This window comes from Pipistrellus kuhlii, unplaced genomic scaffold, assembly GCF_014108245.1.
Source record: "Pipistrellus kuhlii isolate mPipKuh1 unplaced genomic scaffold, mPipKuh1.p scaffold_m20_p_1, whole genome shotgun sequence".
NCBI lineage: Eukaryota > Metazoa > Chordata > Mammalia > Chiroptera > Vespertilionidae > Pipistrellus > Pipistrellus kuhlii.
This window is the reverse complement of record NW_023425404.1, coordinates 188,705,340-188,725,542: the sequence shown is the minus strand read 5'-3', so window position 1 is coordinate 188,725,542 and position 20,203 is coordinate 188,705,340. Positions and strand designations below refer to the sequence as shown.

The window sequence follows — 20,203 nt, the reverse complement described above, 5'->3', positions numbered from 1 at the left end:
ACTTTTTTGTTTTTTAAAAATATATAGTTTTGTTGATGCCAGAGAGGCAGGGAGAGGGAGAAAGAGATAGAAACATCAATGATGAGAGAGAATAATTGATTGGCTGCCTCCTGCACACCCCCTACTGTGGAATGAGCCCCCAACCTGCGCATATGCCCTTGATTGGAATCCAACCCTGGACCCCTCATTCTGCAGGCCAATGCTCTATCCCCTGAGCCAAATCGGCTAAAGCCCAATGGACTTTTTAAAAACATATGTATTTATTAATTTTAGAGACAGAGGAAGGGAGAAAGAAACATGGATCGGCTGCCTCCTGCACAGGCCCTATTGGAGATGGAGACTGGAACCCAGGCATGTTCCCTACCAGGAATCAAACCAGCCTCCTCTTTGTGCTTGAGGCGATGCCCAACCAACTGAGCAACACTGGCCAGGGACCAGTGGACTTATTTTATTAGTGAGCACCATTAGAATTGGCTCCAATTTTCCTCAAGTACTTTTCTATTAGAAGGCAATATTACTGAGGTAGGCAGTCGCTTTGAAAGCCTGAGAGCTATTGTATAAGCTTGCTTTAGTTAAAGGCAAAGGGGTTTTGTTTGGGTTTTGTTTTTCTTCTCCTTAATAAGTGCCTTGGGCAGGCTGTAGGATTTCTCTACATTCTAATTTATACTCCAAGGAGTTGGTCTGTTTATTTTGTTTTTTGCTTGTTTTTTAAATATGTAAATATTAAAGAGGTTTAGTACATATGGATATGCATCTTTCATCTTTTAAATATCGAGACAGGCTCTTCTTTTTCTTGAAAGTTATGACAATTCTAGTTGGAAATAATATTTCCCAATAATACCATGCATGAAATAGTATTCTTTTATAATAAAGAAGCACTCTGAAAATCCTAAAATTAAACAGATTTAACAGTAACTCATTGTCTTCTACAACCCTTCCCATTCCCACCAGACTCTGTGGAATAATTATATAAATGAAACCACGAAGCATGCTCTCCAGAAATTTTCAGAACTCTTGTTGAAAGTGTCTGAGCTACAAAAAGATCCATACACACAGGTTGGCAAGAGACTTCTTAAAATTCTTGCTCTCATGCATTTGCCATAAGGAATGGTGTTCCTAGTTTGAAATAGGCAGAAAACATATACTACTGTGGTTGTTTGGTTGGGCTAATTGTTTTAAAGCCTCGTTTTCTCATCTATAAAATGGGGATCAGAATATGTAATCTGTTTGTTGGAGAGTGAACTAGGATAAGATACTGAGCAGAGCATTTCATGCTTTGATGCAGAAATTGAGCCTTTGTTATGTTTCATGTATGGTTCTAGGTGCTAGAGCTAGAACAGTCAGAAGAAATGGAAGCCCCTGCATCCAAGGAGCTTGCATGTCAGTATAATAAACAACAATTAAACAAGGAGTAAATAAGAAAATGTCACTTATGAATAAGTGTCACAGAGACTATTAAAACCAGGCTGGTAAAATAGGAAGCCTGTAGGTTGAGTGGTCAGGGAAGACTTCTCTTAATTATGCTGGAATATAAATCACAGGAAGGAGCCAATCATCAGCCAGGAGATATTTGGGGGAAAGAGCATGTCAACAGAGGGAGGTAAAAGCTATTGCAAAGACTGCAAGCAGAGAAGGGGCCAGGCATCCTAAAGGAAAGGAAAGAAGGATGCAGCTGGGGAAGCATACCTCTTGAGCCCAGAGGCACTGGCAGATGATTGCATGGAGGAAGATAGGGGCTCTAGTCAGAGCACACTAGTGAGTAGGGCTTTATAGCCAGGGTAAGGAATTTGGATTTCAGACTTTGTGTGCTGGGATAGCTCTCCAAGGACTAGAGAAATTCTGTGTTCTGTCTGCTATAAAAATGGTGAATCATAGAGAGCAGGAGTGAAAGAATGAACACCTCAGAGGGCATAACAGTAGCCCAGGTGAGAAATGGTGGCCTGGCCTGGAGTGGAAATGAGAGGAGGTTGGTTGCTGGATATATATTGCTTTCTGGATATATTTTAAAACAATAAATAGGATTGAGAATAAGGGAAAGAGATGAATTAAAGACGACTTAGTTTGGAGCTTGAAACATTAAATGAGTTGATGAAATAAACACACTACAGGTAGACTACAGGAGTTAAGAAAATAAAAAATCTGCATTAAAATATCTTCATAATTGCATCTCATAATTTAAGATGTATATTTAAGATGCATCTTTACAGACATTATTTAACAACTTATGTAAAATGGACCCATTTTTAAAAAACATTAAAATTAAAATAATCTACCAATGAAATGATTTGAACAGCCTTATAATCATTAAGTAAATTTAATTTACATTTTAAAAATTCATCAAAAAATAAAACTTCAAGTCACATTGTTTTCCTACAAAATGTGAAGAAGAATTAATACCAATTCTGCACTATATCTTCCAGAAAATAGAACTTATTTTATGAACTTAGTATTATCCTGACACCAAAATCATTACAGAATACTATACACAAAATATATCTTATTAATATAGATTTAAAAAATCCTTAACAAAACATTATCAAAGAGAATTCAGGAATATATAAAAAGTAGTATATATAATAGCCAGGTGGGTTTCATTCAAGAGATATAGGACTAGCTCATTATTGAAAAAAAAAAAAGTAATTCACCATTTTTACAGGCTATAGAAAAAACAACATAATTATGCCAACTGATTAAAAAATATATATGATAAAATTGAACACCCACTCATGATATTATAAATCTCAAAGAAATAGAAATATAGGGCAGCTTCCTCAACCTGATAAGAGCAAATACCAAAACCTACAAGTAACATCTTACTTAATATTGAGCAGGACTGAATGCCTTCACCCTAAGATCAGGAACAAGGCAGGAATAAAGGTCTGCTTCAACCAGTTTTATTCAACATAGTGTTGGAAGCACTAGTCAAGGTTACAAAAGGCAATTAAAGCAAGAAATAAAATTATCTTATTTGCAGAGGACATAATTAACCATGTAACATTTCTCAAGGAATCAACAAAAAGACAAACAAACCAAAAAATAAAAAAACAGAATTAACTAGTGAATTCAGCCAGGTCACAGAATACTAGCTAAACATTCAGTTGTTTTACTGAGGAATCAACTGTATTGCTAGCAAGGAACATGTAGACACTAAAATTTAAAATCTACTTTGTACAATTTCATTAAGTTCAATTCTTACATTCTTATATTTTTTTTACAATTATCTCAAAATAAAAAAGTTACCTTAAAACTAAATAAAGACAATTTTTAAAATACATTTTTAGCTCTCCCTTTACTTTAAGGTTATGTGTATAAATATACTAGTACACAAGTGAACCAAACAGACAAATCTAATGGTTCATGAAGCTTATATTACAACCAGGGGACCAGTGCACCAATTTATGCTCCTTAAAAGGAACTGTGAGGCTGTGGTGGGCACAGGGACAGGTCTTGGTTCATCCTCTGAGCCCCTGCCCAGCCCCTCCTGCCATAGTCCCCAGTCCCCTACCTGCCGGCAACCTGCTCCCATTGCTGCTGCTCCCACATGCTAATGGTGGCAGCCCCACTTGCTTGCACCCACTGACAGTGCGGAGTGATTGGGCTGGTGCCAGCAGCAGGTGCTAACAGGGCCTGCATCTGCAGCAGGTGTGAGCGTCGGGCAGGACCACAGCACACAGGAGCAAAAAATTTCAGGAACCACCAAAGGCTTGCCCTCATGACAGCATTTGGTTCCTGCCTTGGTCTAGAGCCCTCACTCACCTGCTCCACCATCCCACCACAGCCAATGCTCACCATGTTCCAGTTCTTCCCCTGGTGTCAGTACATGTCATAGCGACCGGTTGTTTAGTTGTTCCCCTGTTCAGTCTATTTGCATATTGGCCTTTTATTATATAGGATGGCGAAAAAGATACAACAGAGTGAGTCAAGAACTGACATGCTGAATGATTATGAAAGTGACGTGGAGCAATCAGAAAAGTCTTCATTGAAATGACAGTTGATCACAAAGTTGAAGGAGGAGCAAGAGTGGGCCATGTGGATACCAATGGAACACATGCAGGAACTTTCTCTGCATCTGCATCTTTTCACAGCCTCTGACAGGTAGCCAATACAAATAATTCTGTTGGTGAACTTTCCTGAAATCAGCTCTCTGTAAAAGCTCATGCTTGATTTTGAAGTCAAGAGTAACAATACAGTCAGTCTTTTCTCTGGGAAAGCAATTACAAATCACCACTTTTGTTATTGAACCCTATTGCCTGTATCTATTTATTGTTGGAAATTATTAGGGAAAATACTGTTGTTTAATGTTATCCTGAGGAAAGCACCAAACATAATTAGTAGATATATATAAAATGTCAGAGTATTAGGAAATTTAAAAAATGCTCCTTTAATGATCAGCTAATGTGGATTAACATAACCACTATATCCAAAAAGTATCAATAATCAAGGTTGCATGCTCAAACATAAGAGATGTCTTTAATGTTTCAGAACTGCTTCACCAAAGCGGCTGTCATCACAGAAAAATGTAAGTGAATTTTATAACAGATCAGGAGGCCTCAAGGGTTCTCTTGATGAACAAACTAGTTAGCATCTTCAACATAAGGTACAGAATCTAGTAAGTTTCTTGCAGTCAATTTCCAGCTAAGTTCAATTTAAAGGCAAACTGTAAGGTAAGAACTAAGATCCTATGATGAGAGATGATTCCACTCATCTTATGCAAGTTACTGAGGAATTTGAAAGTGTGGGCTCATTCCATTTGTATTCTCATTGCATTATGGAGAAATTTGTTTTTGATTTATTTTCTGACCAGTGTTTTTTTGAGAAATCTAAGTTCCAAGAAAAGTATATATTAAATACACTAGGATCATCCTCTGTGCTCCTTACAATCGTAAAAATAAATGTGATTGGCTGATTAAGGGAAGACCGTTTTCCTTTAAGAAAGAATCCACTAATTCCCAAGAACACCCATGCCAGGGTGGAGTTTTCCCCCAAACCCTGCTAGTGTTAGTGCATCTTGGTGCATTCTGTGTATCTCAGTGGGAATAGACATTGTTAGGCTTTTCAAATTGTCACACGTTGCAAAATTAAACATGTGCCGCTTAAAAATAGCTCACCGTGGTGCTGCAGAGAGCGGCAGAGCCTGGAGGCAAAGGCATAGGTTTTGAAAATGGGTCTTGATAAAATATCAAACCAGCTCATGTCCATTAGAAAGGAATGCCCCAATGCCAGGTCCATTATTATTCCAGGAATATCACTCTTCTCTTACTTTAGTGAACAAAGAGTGTGCCAATATTGTAATAACTTTCGCATCAACTTTGGGACCAGCTTTGTGAATACCAGAAAAGTCAAAATCAAACCTTCTGTCTTGAGAAGTTCTTTCTTGGGCCTGTGTCAAAACCAATCCAAACGCATCTAATCATTATTCTAGGTAATACCTAGATGATACTATCATTCATGTTTCCATCATTTAATATCCTACAAGGAGACTAAAACTACTGATATGAGATTATGAATCACATTGGCACTAAGGAACTGAGATAATGCAAATAACTTCATGTAAATAGATCCATATAAGTATCTATTTAATACAAATTATGAGACTGAAAGAAAAAAACTAAAGAGCTAAAGTACATTTTTTTCCCATAAGATAAAGTTTTAGCTGCTGTTTTGTTCTGTTTTGTTCTCAAGAGGGAGAACTACAGATTTTTATTCATGATTATTCAGGGGTTAAAAAGTGTGTGTGATATAACCATTTATTTTAGGGACACAGTCCATCAGAAAAATGTCCCCCCTAGAGGTGAAGGCCCTTCAATAAGATTCCACCCACCTTGAGCCCTGTCTAAAAGCCTTATTATTATGGTGAAGGGAGCTGGGAAGAGATGCATTTTCCTGATGGAGACCCGGGGAGTCAAAGTCAGGTGCACAAGCTGTGCTTAAAAGTAAATACTCATTGGAGTGCTCTGACAAGCAGAGATATGGCTAAGGTGGTGGGTCAGGGCATGGAAACAGGTTTCCACATTGGCATGCAGAACTTCAAAGGAGGGTAGGCTGAAGGCCAGCAGCAGGAAGGTTGTGTCCTCCTAGTCTCTTATTTACTCCCAGATTGCAAAAGAGAGGAGCCGACTTGTCCCAAGGCCCATTCTTCCACAAAATTAGGCTGAAAACTATGTCCTAAAAATTATGATATCGGCTTATTCTGTCTCTGATTGATCCCCCCACCACTTTCGGATGGTCCTTATACAGAATTAAAGTGCAATTTAGCACTGGAATGAACATCAAGCTATTTGCCTTTATGAGGATTCATTTCACTCAGCTATTCAGCAGGCTTATAATCTCCTGTCTTAAAACAAAACAAAACAAAACAACAACAACAAAAAAAAAACTGGAGGTATTAAAGCAATACTTTACAACTATATAGTAATTTTAACATGTTGATATATATTTAGCTTTATTGAGATCCCTGGAACATATCCACTTCCATTTTATCTGCACTCTTGCTCAGTGTTTCTCAAAGTGTGGATTTTGGCAAATGTATCTGAGAACTGTCTAGAATGCTGGTTTAAAATGCAGCTTTCTTGGGTGGGTCCTACCTTCAACAAACAGACTCAGAAGCTCTGAATATGGGCCAGGGAATCTTACAAATGTAGCATCTCTGGAGTTCTCAAAAACACAGGACTTTGGTAATCTAGGCAACCTAAGCCAGCTACCATCTTAGAATGAAGGGTCGAAGGAAAGCTAAATTGCAATCTGAAGATGATGAAACTATGGTTCTATGCATGCTTCAAGAATCTGTCAGATATTTCAGCCAAAAGCCACGTAAGGTGGCTGAGAGGTTGGGATGCCATCTTTGAAATGTATCCCCAGCCTTCTACTTCCAAACAGATCACAAGTGAGCCAAGTAAGCTTCACTTTCAATTATATCAAAGGCAATACATGGGCAGCTTTAAAGCAACTGGGTTGCTCTTTTGGCTCAAATAAAAGTCATCAACCACAGGCAGTCCCATGTGTCTATTCAAATCTAAGGGGCACACACATGTTTAGTGCCAATGCATTTTTAAAACATTCAGTTTTTTAAGTGGAGAGAAGGTAACTAGTATAAAATTTTGTTGTATTATAGTATAGATAGTGGGTGTCATGAACAGACATGGCCTTTGGAATCAAAGAATGGTATTTGGTTCCTAACTGCAATTATTTATTTTTTATTCATTTTTGAGAGAGAGAGAGAGAGAGAGAGAGAGAGAGAAAGAAAGAGGGAGGGAGAAAGAGAGAGAGAGAGAGAGAGAGTGAGAGAGGTGAAAGAGAAATATTAATCAGTTTCTCACATACACACCCCAAGTGGATATTGAACCCCAAGTGGCCTGATCTGGAATCAAAGCTACCAATTTTTGGTGTACGGAATAATGCTCCAACTGAGCCAACAGGCCAGGGTAACAATGCATTTTTATAATATTTTTTAATTAGAACAGCCAAAATGTTTAGAAACAATTATACCACATTCATGATTTAAACATTAATATCAATAAGCGAATTCTCTTCCCTTTAATATATTTTTTAAATATTAGTCATGCTTATTCAATTTACCTGTTATGTCTGATTTCATCTTGTGAGCAAGCTGAATTCCAACCAATGTTTCTTGGACATTGTTTGTTTTGTTAAAGAGAGACTCAGGACTTTCCACTTATTTCTCTTGTGAAGTGAGGTTTCAGAAAAGAAAAATTTTGAGTCTGGGGTAACTGTGAAGAGCAATTTATAATAAAAAATTTGAAAAGAGCAATAAATTAGTTGGTCTCCCTCTTACTCTACCTTAACATATACTCATGAAAAGCTGATTTAGGCAATTTTTATTGAGTGTCTGCTACTTACCAGGCAGAAGTCAAGAATTAAGTTTTAGATGATGTTAAAGCATCTAGCGAACATTTTGAAAATGGTGATCTAACATTCAGAATAAATGTCAAAGTTAAAGGTCACATGTAGAAGTGACAGTTAAATCTGAGTATGGCTGGAATTCCTGAATAAGCCAGAGGTGACCTACAAGGCTGTTGTCACATACTCTTAGTTTTAAATGGCCACGCCCTATTTTTCATTCAAGATAGACCTGCCTTACACTATTTAATTATCACAAAACAGATTTTTAAAGAGAAGATACAAATTTAAAAAATTAAAGAACTTAAAATACAAACCAAGAAAAAAAATTGTCTGAAGATTATGCAAAGTAGGTGTAATATTGAAATTGAAATATTCTCATTCAATTTGTTCAACAAGAAGGACTTTTTGTACTTCTGTAAATACCTAGAAATATTTGAATAAATGACATTAGATATTCAAAGAAACATATTTATCCCATAATATCATATACCAGGTTATGATTATCTTTAGTGTGGAGTGATCCATTTTGAAAAGTTTCTGCTAAAGTTCCCATTGATGCTTTTAAAACATGAATGCCATGGGCCAAATGCTAATAAAATAAAGTAAGATAAGCTCACACATCCACATCCTGCCTTTAATAAGTTCCCACATCGTGTTATGATAACCATGGGGGCTGCCAGTATATGCAACCTTCAGATGAAACTGGACGTGAGAGCACACACCAGCCTGTCACTATGGAAAACAAAACAAGACAAAATGACAACCCACAACTCCTGCCATCTCCCAAACTAGAAATCCTTGTTTGACTTCCTTAAAGCAAAATGAGGCTGAAAATAAGGATGACTTTGAGACCCCATCTCACAACTCTTAACTTCCACTATGACAAGCTGTAGACAAAGAGTGCCTCCAAACCCTCCCCCACCCCTCCCATGCTTTCTGAATGTCCTTGAGTGTGCCAGGATTTACTTCCCCCAGCTGTCACGCCCCTGAACTTGCTGCCAGAACCCTTCTCATCAGACCAGTGAGATTAAATATTCAGGACCCTGCCATGGCAGTGCAGAGCGCAGTAATGCAGGGCTCTGACCTTCCCCAGGAAATTCAGTCAGGAGAGAAATGCATGACAGCGGGTGACACCGTGCTGTCATGGAAAACTCCTAATGCACTTTGCATGTCATATACTCTCCAGGACGGTAAATGCACTATTGAATGCTCACTGCATAAGCTTTGCTAAAAGCCTTTTTAATGCATGCTGCCAACTCATATTCAGATCCAGCCACAGCTGACCCTCTGCTCCAGGTGAACTTAGGGGCCCAGGGGCCAGGAGTGTGAGGCTGAGAAATGAGAAGGCGCTGGACTGAGCATGGGGCTTGCATTCAGGATCCCTAAAAGGACCAAAGGTTAAGCAAGCTGCTTTAGATCTTGATTGCCTGGCCTGTCACACGAGGACATTGAATTAAATAACTCTTGCTTTCTGTTCCAACTAAAAAACAATGTCTACACAAGGAGCTCCAGATGTATATGTTTTAAATAGCCACACACAATGTTCCATAATGTGACTGTCCTTCAGTCTATCAACCACACTCCCACTGACAATATCCAGTGGTTTTCAGTTGTTCTGCTACCACAGACAGCACTGCAGTAAGTTACCTTCTCACACAGACCTACACTATGGAGCTTTGCTTTCCAGAGGTTTGTGGCATTTACTTAGACACATGCCTACTGCGGATGATTAAGTGAGAAAATTTTACAAAAATATCTACAGAATATGCTTCCATTTTTTTTGTGAATTAAAACCACATTCTCTACATGTGTGCATCTCATTTGAAAAAAATGACAACCTACTTAGTTGGGGGGAAATCAGGTGATATGAGAATAGAGACTGCATCAAGATGAAAGCTCTCATGATATATGCTGACATTTAGAATACAAAACTATAAAGTTTATGAAAATATGGAAAGTCAATATTTATAATACATAATAAGGGCATACAGATTTAAGGAAAACATTAATTTCATTAAATGATGATAAATTGACATAATTTTTACTTGAATTTCTTCTGTAACGTTTATATTGTTTTTGCAGAAAAGTAATATACTCAGAAGGGGAAATAATGAGTCTGTGATATGAAATTCCCCTAGAAGACCTATGCCTTCAAAATACCAATGATTTCAATTTATTGAACATTATTTATGGACAAGGCACTGAGGTGAAAAATTTTGCTGAGTTATCTAATCTTTGCAAGAGACATCTGAGGTGGTTCTTATTATCCCCCCAAAAGGATGGAGGGGCTGAGGCTGAGAAAGATGAACTCTCCTCAATTCTTTGTGGTATCAACTATCACATCTTAAATTTGTTCCACTCTGCCTGACCCCAAAAACCTATGCTCTAAAACATTATAGAATTTCATAATCTAACTCTTTGCTTCCTGTGAAACCTAAGAAAACCAACATAAATCATTTATAGGGTTACAGTATTAAATCCCCCCCCTTTTTTTTTACTATATAACTATTAAATTATAACAAATAAACCATGTGTTTTAGAAGTACTCAAAGCAAAAGTTAACATGAATGCTTATAAAAATAATGTCAAATATTAACTAATACCATATTTACCATTCTTTAATATTTTGATGGATACACTTTTATATAGGGACCTAGATATGCTAATGCATTTAAGAGATTTTTACAAGATAGAACTTAGCAAATTTAGTGGGATTTATTTTCAATTGAGATAAGTCTGCTATTGTTGATCCTATAGAGTAACTCCTTGTATGTCAGTAAAACAGGATGGGGAGGGTGACATTTCTCCACCAATCTTTCATCAGTTTGAGAAGTACAATTTCCATGTTTTCCATAATTTTTCCTTTAGCAAAGTAGTTTATCTCATGGGCATTTTGGCACATTTTGAAGACTCACCCATGGTTATGAGAAGAGATGGATTTTTTTCTTACATGAGTCTTGCTTAGACCTCTCTTATGCAGTATTCTCTCTAGGTAAGCTCTCTCCATCCCTTTCTCTTGATATAAGGCTAGATTCTCCATTTTATTTTGCTGCTGAAACGCAGATTCATTTCTGCAAAAGTCGCTCCAACACTCCCAGCATAAACCAATGCCATGGCCAGCTGCTATTGTGTGGGATGGAAGGGCAATTTTTCTATTTAGAGATCTGAGAAAATCTGGCCATAGCAGCAATTAGCCAATTTAGTCCCAATTCTTATTTTCTCTTATTGTTTAGCATTATTTATTCAGGAGACAAATTTGCATGGACATTTACTCTGACATTGGACATCTTAGAAAAGCAAGCAATGAGGACTTGGGCCATCTGCACTTCCTATACCAATCCTTTAACTTACCGTCCATGATTTTTGCCAGATCACTTAAAAATGTCAAAGCCTCAATTAAATCATATGTGAAGCTAACTAATAATGCCTACCTAATAGACTGAGTCAATAAACACCTTATGAGAATTAAATCAGATGCTGTATGTTAGAAAATATAGCTGGTATACCAGAGATGGAGGCATGCACACAGAGTGGCCATGTGCCTGCAGCTCAGGCAGGGCTGAGGGGACTGGGAGCTGCCATCTTGTGACTGTGGGTGCCACCTTCTTGGAGAGTGGGGCAGTCAATTATCATATACCCTCATTATTGGCTGTGGGCACCACCATTTTGAGGGTGGGGTAATCAATCAGCATATTCCCTCCTTATTGGCTGTGACTGCTGCAATCTTTGAGGGCAGCACAGTCAATTAGCATACTCACTTCTTATTTGCATCAGTGTGAGGGTCAGTTACCATATTCCCTTTTTATTAGATAGGATGTGATCTGCTTCTTTGAAATTGAGAAGGAAACCTTTCTAGAACAAATAAATAGTTTCTGGGGGGAGCATCTAAAGTTCCTCTAAGTAGAGAAATCTTCTTGAATATTCTTTTAATTATTATGTGAATAGAAGTTAGAGTCATTTATAAACAATATAAAATATATCTGCCTTTTTTCTTTTGTTATGTATACACTAGAGGCCGAGTACACAAAAATTAATGCATTGGGGCAGGGGTCGTTCAGCCTGGCCTGCACCCTCTCACAGTCTGGGAGCCCTCAGGGGATGTCCTACTGATGGTTTAGACCTGCTCCTCCCAAGGGGGAGTAGGCCTAAGCTGCAGTCTAGTCTCCCTCTATGGAAGGTGACCAGGTGGCCCTATCAGGGGAAGGCACCAGCCAGCATGGCCCCATACCCCTCATTGCCCCTCCACTGTCACTGGTCGCTGCTGCCTCTGCCCCCTTCTCCCATTGCTGTCCCCTCCCTCTGCCTGCTGGCATGCACCTTGGCTGGCCTGGCTTGGCATGCTCCTAGGCCCAGCCCCCTGCCAACTGGTCATTCTGCCATTTGTTCAATTGCATATTACACTTTTATTATATAAGAGTGGCTATCCAATAATGGGGAAAATTACTATAGTGATTGAACCTCATAGCATAAGAACACAGAGAGACCCAGGTTGGGCTTCAAAAGGTTATGAAATCATATGAAAATGGTATGAGCATGTATGCATTTTTTTACAAAAGAGTTCAGAGCTTTCATCTGATTCTGAAAAGTTTCTAATAGCTTAGAAATAATACCTTATGATACACTAGATATATTGGGGTAAATAATTTATGTCATCAACTTTTCCTCCTCTAGAAACCTAAAGAACATATCAAACTTATGCCCTAAAAATATTTTCTAGAGAAGTGTTTTTGTCATCTTTTTGAAATGTGTCCCCTTTGATAAATGTACTAAAATTATAAACTTTCTCTTAAGATTAAAAGGGAGTAGTCACCCTAGCTGGTTTTGCTCAATGGATAGAGTATTGGACTATAGACCAAAGGGTCCTAGGTTTGATTCCAGTCAAGGACATGTACCTTGGTTACAGGTTCATCCCAGGCCTGGGCCCTGGTTAGGGTGTGTGCATAAATACAATGAATGTATTTATCTCATCAATATTTCTATCTATCTTTCCCTTTCTCTTTTATTGTCTCTCTTAAAAAAATAAAAAAAGAAAGAGAGAGAGAGAGAGAGAGAGAGAGAGAGAGAGAGAGAGAGAGAGAGAGAAAGAAAGGAAAAGAAAATACCCTTTAGTGAGGATTTTAAAAAAATAAAATAAAAGATAGTAGTCAATAAAGGCTGGACCATCAATGTTTCCTGGTGGTTATCTCTGGACCATAGAAGTTGGGAGTGGCCAGCCCATCTCTTTCTTTATGGGCATATGAACCACTTTACAATCTCTCCTGGCATTTATCTGTCACACAGTCCCCATTGTCCTTAGTGAAAAGGTCACTGACATGAGTCATCTGGAACATGGGAAAGGAAGAAAAGAGAACAGGTAAGGGAGAAAAGAAGGATAGCAGAGAGAGATAACAGAGTCATATACAAGGATGGAAAAGAGAGAGGGAAGAGGGAAGGAGGGAAGAGGGGAGAGAAAACAGGAAATAGAAAAGAGGGAAGAAGAAAATAAAATAAAAAAGGAAAGGAAAAAGATGGGAGGTAAAAAGGGGAGGGAGGAAGAGAGAAAAAAAGAAAAGAGATTGATTATAACTAGGTACTTCTGGCACTTTGACAGGTAGATTTCTGAGAGAGATCTCTCGCAAATGCCTCAACCTGCTTATCCACTCAGCACATTTTCTCTGAGATATCAGGGAGGCAATTGAGGACATCTGATACACAGCTCTTAAAATTTCCTATAAATAATATTTTCAAAAATCCAATGAATAATCTTTTAATAATCTGCTTCTTCTGTGTTATATTTTATATCACTATATGCAATATATCAACATGTGCCGCTTCTTTACCTATTGCCAAACTATTTTGTGGAGAATGGATAAGAGAACAGCATTCTCCTTAATGAACTGGAACAAAATTCTTGCTCTTCCATATTTGCTCTTCTGTCTTGATTCAGCTTTAGATGGTGTATCTTTGCCATTTCTGCTGCAAGATAGAGTGTTTTCAATTCACTTTAACAAATGTGGGTTGGGTGTCTTATGAGTTTCCTTATATCAGGTGCAAGAAGTAGGAGAATTATATCTGCTCTAGAAATTTTACAGGCCTATAAATATCAGGAGTGAGCTGCATCAGTCATAAAAGTACTAACAGGAAAAAGTGATTTTATAAAAATTAATATGCTTCCCTCTTGAAAAGATCTACAGTTTTCACATTATAGTTTTCAGTTTTTTCTCTGTTTCTGGTACCATAATTGCAGAATATTTCATTTGACTCTTACATTATTCATTCCCTCCTTCATTGAAACATTTATTAAAGGCACTGTAAAATTAGGTTACTTTGATAAAACTTTGAATTCTTTAAGATCAGCATTAAAGTGGAGACAGCAGGGATCTATCTCACTGAAGAAAATAAGAATACAACATTTATTAATATAGCCACATGATAGCCTCTTCTATACTAATGTCAATTTAGGGGAAGCAGCAAAAGCCGAGAATAAGCCAAACCATTCTTGGTCAGCTCTGATGGTCAGATAGTTGTCCAGGATACCCCAACTCTATTAAATACAGTGATTCAGTTCACAAATGGGGGAAACACAGAACAAAGTTGAGATTCTGAAAGGGGGAAGAAACTACTGGTCTCCTGAATTCCTATAACAAAGAGTCATGTTAGATAAAATTAGAGAACTTAATTGTAAGATGGTCTGAAGCAATGTTTATCTCAATAAGTGAGTCAGCTGGGATCACATCCTCTGCCTCCTGTCTGATGAACCCATTCAAATGCCCTCACCTCCAACAATGTTCCTGACCCATCCCTGTCATCCCCAAATGGTTTGTTGATGGGAGCAAAGGGCTGTGATCAGAAATTGCTGTCACTCAGTTACTATAGTTATTCCACCTTTTGAAGTGACTGACAATTAAGAGCTCAGTGTAAGTAATTTAGAAATATATTCTAAGAAGCCACATTTCTCAAATGCAGGTAAATCGAGTGAAGCAAGTTATTTTGCTAAGTCAAATAGTCTCCTGTCCTTCCAAAGGTGAAACTGCACACTGGAGTTATTTAGTTTTTATCAGCAATAACTCTCACAGGCCTCAAAGGATTCTTACACATCCCACTCCCCTCTCTTTTAATCATAGTTTTCCTAACCCTGTGTTTCTCAATCTTTACACTGATAGTTCTTTGTTGCCAAGGGCTGCCTTGCACACTGTGGGATCATTTCTGGTCTCTACCTACTAAATGCCAGAAGTACTCCCCCAGTGTGACAACCAAAAATGTCCCCAGACATTCCCTAACGTCTCCTGCGGATATCATCACCACCCAGCCCACTTCTGTTTCAGACCAGGAACGTGATAAATGAGATCTCTGTGGACTCCTGCTTATAGTTCCAGTGATTCACATTTCACCTGTGGTTTCCACAATGTTCATTACATAATTCATTATATTAACAGCTCCCTAAGATCCAAAGGATTATAAGCAGTGAATCAAATACACTGAGCACTGCACAAACCTCCATAAGAGCTGAGCTTTTGTATGGATTTGCATGAATTAGGCTATGGGAGACCAATAGGACTGTATTTTCAATTTGCCATGCTAGCTTTTGGCCACCTACACCCAATCAGAGAAGCCTAAGACTGGAACGAAGAGCAACCAGCAGCAATCCCCAATTTTATTTTTGCTAGCTTGCTTTACTTAACTGGGTTGAACTGATCAGAATTTGTACATATTAACTCATGAACCTGATTTTTCACTTCCTTTGTTTTCTGACTTTAAAACCACTGATCACTGGTCACCCAAATGAAGTTTCACAACATAGTGCCACCCAAATAAGTGATCAAGAAAAAATAAAGTCATTGGTGAGGGAAGAAGATTTAACTTTGGATGTGGGTAAACAGTGCAATATACAGATGATGTATCATAGACTTGTACACTTGAAACACAGGCAATGTTATTAATCATGTAATCCCAAAAAATTTAATTGAAGAAAAAAAAGGGGGAGCTAAGAAAAAAAGATAAAATCATCTTTGCTGCAGGGAAAACCCTGCTGTTGCCAACCATTTATGGTACCTGATGTTGGAAATAAATGCAATACACATCTTCAGTGTATGGGATGGAATATAAGAAAGTCAGAGAGGAGCGGAAAAGGGAGAGAGTGGGAAACCTAATTAGAGTAGATACCCAGGAACTCTGAAATGAGCTCCATTCATCTCAGAGGAACATAAAGACACATAAGGGAGTCAATTTAAATTTATCATCTGCCTGCTGTGGCTTCAGCTGCTTTTCACAGAAGTTCCACAGGGAACCAGCAGGGAGAAGAGCAGTCTTGTATGTTCTCCTTGTTTGAATCGGGGGTGACAGTATTGAGAATGAATGTAAATGTGAAGATTCGGCAATTCATCAGGGCCAAGGTTTGTATTACCAACTCACTGGAGCTAGGGAGAGGACAAGTTCAACAAACATTTTTTGAATAATTAACTGAATGAGTCTATTTCTAAATCATCTAGAAATCATGGGAAGATAGAAAAGAAATGTTTGTATCAAGTGAAAGAAAAAACAGTAGTGGAGGACCAGTCACTTGATACCCTTTCTACATTTGTCAATACCAGTCTATCCATCAACTGATGATGGGAGTTCCTTTGGAATCTACATGTCTCATGTAAATGGGACTCCTTTTCTTTTAATGCTCAAGGAATGTGCACCAGGCCAATCACATGTAATATCACAGAAACTATATTCCATAGCAATTACAGTACATAGTTCTCCAACTTTTCAACTTAAAGAAAAAGAATTAACAGAATAAGAGATGAATTTCCTAAAATAAATGTAATCTTCCTAAGATTATAACTGATGGAGGTCAAGAAAATTTAAGCTAGACTCTGCCGTCTTAATTTTCACCCAAATGCTTTCTATATTTTTCTTTCCTTCCTTCCTTCCTTCCTTCCTTCCTTCCTTCCTTCCTTCCTTCCTTCCTTCCTTCCTTCCTTCCTTCCTTCCTTCCTCTTCTTCTCTCCCTCCCCTTTTCCCTTTCTCTTTCTCAAATCTCTCTCTCTCTCTTTCTTTTTGTTTGGAGAATCTATCCATGATTACAAAGCTGTCTCCACAGATGAATGGACCATGCTTTACAGTAACAGGGAGCAATTCAAAGTTGTTATATAACTTTAAGACCATGATTCAAAGTTTTGTTAAACTATTTAGTGAGCTAACTCCAATGTTTAGGTACAAAATAATATTTCAGTGAAGGCAGAGAGCTGATTTAAAGTACAGATGCTGCCGAAACCAGTTTGGCTCAGTGGATAGAGCATCAGCCTGTGGACTGAAAAGTCCCAGGTTCGATTCTGGTCAAGGGCATGTACCTTAGTTGCGGGCATATCCCCGGTGGGGGGTGTGCAGGAGGCAGCTGGTTAATGTTTCTTTCTCATTGATGTTTTTGGCTCTCTATCCCTCTCCCTTCCTCTCTGTAAAAAAATCAATAAAATATTTTTAAAAAATAAAGTACAGATGCCTAAGTTTGCAGCCTATCTCTATTTTTACAGCTATGTATCACTGGCCAAGTTATTTACCTTCTCTGCACCAAAGGTTATGTACAATTATTTCTGCAATGGGGGTTGGGTCTATGGTAATTTATACTTTTCTCTTTATCTTTTTGTTTCTTAGTTTTATTTTAATATTCAATATTGACCATGTTTTTAAAAAGAAAGATTTTAAGTGGTGACAAGGCATCAAGTACAAAAAGAAGCATTAGGCTAGGTACCGCCTTTATTGTCACACTATCAATGTCAGTTCAATGTCAGTTATAATCAATATATTTCCATCTTTTAATCAGTTAATGAAGAATATAAACCACTTTCCATTTTTAAAAGGGAAATAAGTTATTTCTGGGGGTAGGTACATTAGTTTTAATTAAAACTGACTAAAACTATCTCATAAAAATTCACCCACCCTCTCATTATCAAACACTTTTTTTGTTTTTCATCATTATGATGTTGACCTCTTACCTACACCTAATACTGTAATACATCCAATGACATTTTTGCTCCCACATCAATAAAGCATGGTTGTAAACTCAGCACTTATTATTCACATGGTCTTTCTTTCTTCCATAATAATAAACCAACATAAAGTCACCCTCATGACCATATTATAGCTAATTTCCTCCAAATTACATGTCATATTCATAAGACATGACTTTGCATTTAGACAGTGCTTATCCTTGAAGGGGTTCTAATCACTGCCTCTGTGTTTTACTTAGCAAATACATCATTGGTGGAAACAGATTATTTTCTTTCAGAGGCATCCATTTTCTGATTTTCACTGAAAACTTTGAGTCCTTAAGATCATAAATGTCAAATGCAGTCAAATTACTATTTCACTAAGTTCATTAATCTGTCTTTCACCGGGAAAAATAAACCCAGAGTTGTTTCATGAAAAAGCATTCATTCATTAAATCTCTGGCTAGATGCTGAAGAAAGCTGTCTAAAGGATTCGAAGCCAGCCCTGAATTTGGGGCTTTCATAGTCCCTTTGGAAAGAGAGAGATGAAACCAGTGTATCCCAGGGCATGTGATGGGGGGCCCAGGGGAAGAGGAAAATTTGTTCAGGGTAGGCATTACTAAAAAAATCTTGCAGTGAGTTTTAGAAAATGAGGAGGTGTTTTGCAAGTGGCTAGGGGAGAGTGGCCCCTGAGCAACACTGAGGCTTGAAGGGACCTGCAGAGGGAAGGACAAGTGCTTCCCCAGGCCAAACTTTCTCATTTGCATTTTGCATATGCAGATTTAATTTCACAAGACCATTTGGGCCCCCACAGGAATGTTCAATTGATTCCAGAGAAATCACAAGGCCATTTAAATTATCAGAGCCAATTTGGCAAGATGGCAGGGTTGCTGGCTTGCTGGGCCCCTGACTGGAAAGAACACAGATGTCTGGCTCTCCTGCCGTGTGCTCCCCATGCAGCCTGTGAAATCTCACAAAACAGGGTATTGTTGTCCTTACACCTACTACATATTGCTACTTCCACCTATGGTGATATGTTTGTGTCACTCTGATTAAACAAAATTGTAATTATTGTGATTACATACATACATTGGCAGGCAGGGTGGCTGTGGAAGGACACCCAATCTGAGCAACATAGTAAGAAAAGTGATAAAAAGGACAGACATTCATTCCATAAGGATTATAACTATCCACATAGCTACTTATCTATCTACCCTCCCTCCTACCCAACCACCTACTTACCTACCTATTCATTTGACATACATTTCATGGAATAAAGCTAAACACCATAGAAACATCTACTGGATCACTTGCTGCCTTAGCCCCCATTGCCATTTACTGTCCATAGCACAAGATTTCACATCGATGGTTTAACTCTTCCAAGCAGGGTGACTCATGTCCCTTTTCTAAAAAAAAAACATACAATAAGAAAAATTGTGAATCTTTCTGTGCTGCTCACATTAACCTCATAGCCAAATCTAAAGAACCTCCTCCGAGGTGGCAAGATCTCCAGGACCCAGACTAGGGAATGAGTGGCTGGAGGCAGTTGTGCTAATGACCTTGGCTACTTATCTGTTTCTGTGGACTGACAATCACTTAGGATAACTTTCCAAACCCATCACTGGTAAAGTTGAAGTTTAGGCTTTCACCTGGTCTATGTAGGCACCATCTTTTCCCAGTAATGCATAGCTGACAAACTGTAGAGAAGAAATATTGAGGTTGGCATAGCTAAAAGAGAAATATTAGAGAATGAAAGAGATGAGCTTAACAAAGCAGAGAACTTAAAACAAATGGCTCAGGTGCCACTGGGCGATCCATCACACACAGCTAGAGATACACATGTAAACTTTTGACCAGCCATGTAACCCATCCTGTTGGGTCATTAAGTCTTGTCTGAGATGTAGACATGAAAGAGTGGGTTTTGGAGTCATGTAAGCTGGGGTTTGGATTCCATCTTCCCAATTTACTGATTATTCACTCTCAGAACATTTTCTTGACTTTTCTCAATATCAGGATCATTGATATATCCCAAAAGTGTTGTGAAAAGAGTTATAAATAATGCATGGGAGATATTCGGCACTTGCTTGACATTCAGTGTGTATGAATTACCATTGCATACACAGCATGTAAGAATTTGGATGAATTTTAAAGATAAGGTGAAGTGCCGCACAGTATTTCTGCACTTAGCTGGTGGAGCATCTCATCATTGGATACTGCCTTCTCTATGTACATTCATATGTTTTCAGTTACCTTCAGACCTTTAAAGTTCTCGGAAAAGCTGTTATATCTTCTGTTGGCCTAAGAGCTACTATTGGATTTTTCATACAGGTATATGTTCATTTAGTTAATATATGCAACACACACACTCACACAAACACATCCACACACAC

General features: G+C 38.1%; 1 protein-coding gene across 2 annotated transcripts in view; it reads right to left on the bottom strand.

The window, feature by feature from the left end:
• KCNIP4 (potassium voltage-gated channel interacting protein 4) overlaps nucleotides 1–20,203 on the bottom strand; it is a 913,574-nt gene that overhangs the window by 721,698 nt on the left and 171,673 nt on the right. The window lies entirely within an intron of this gene.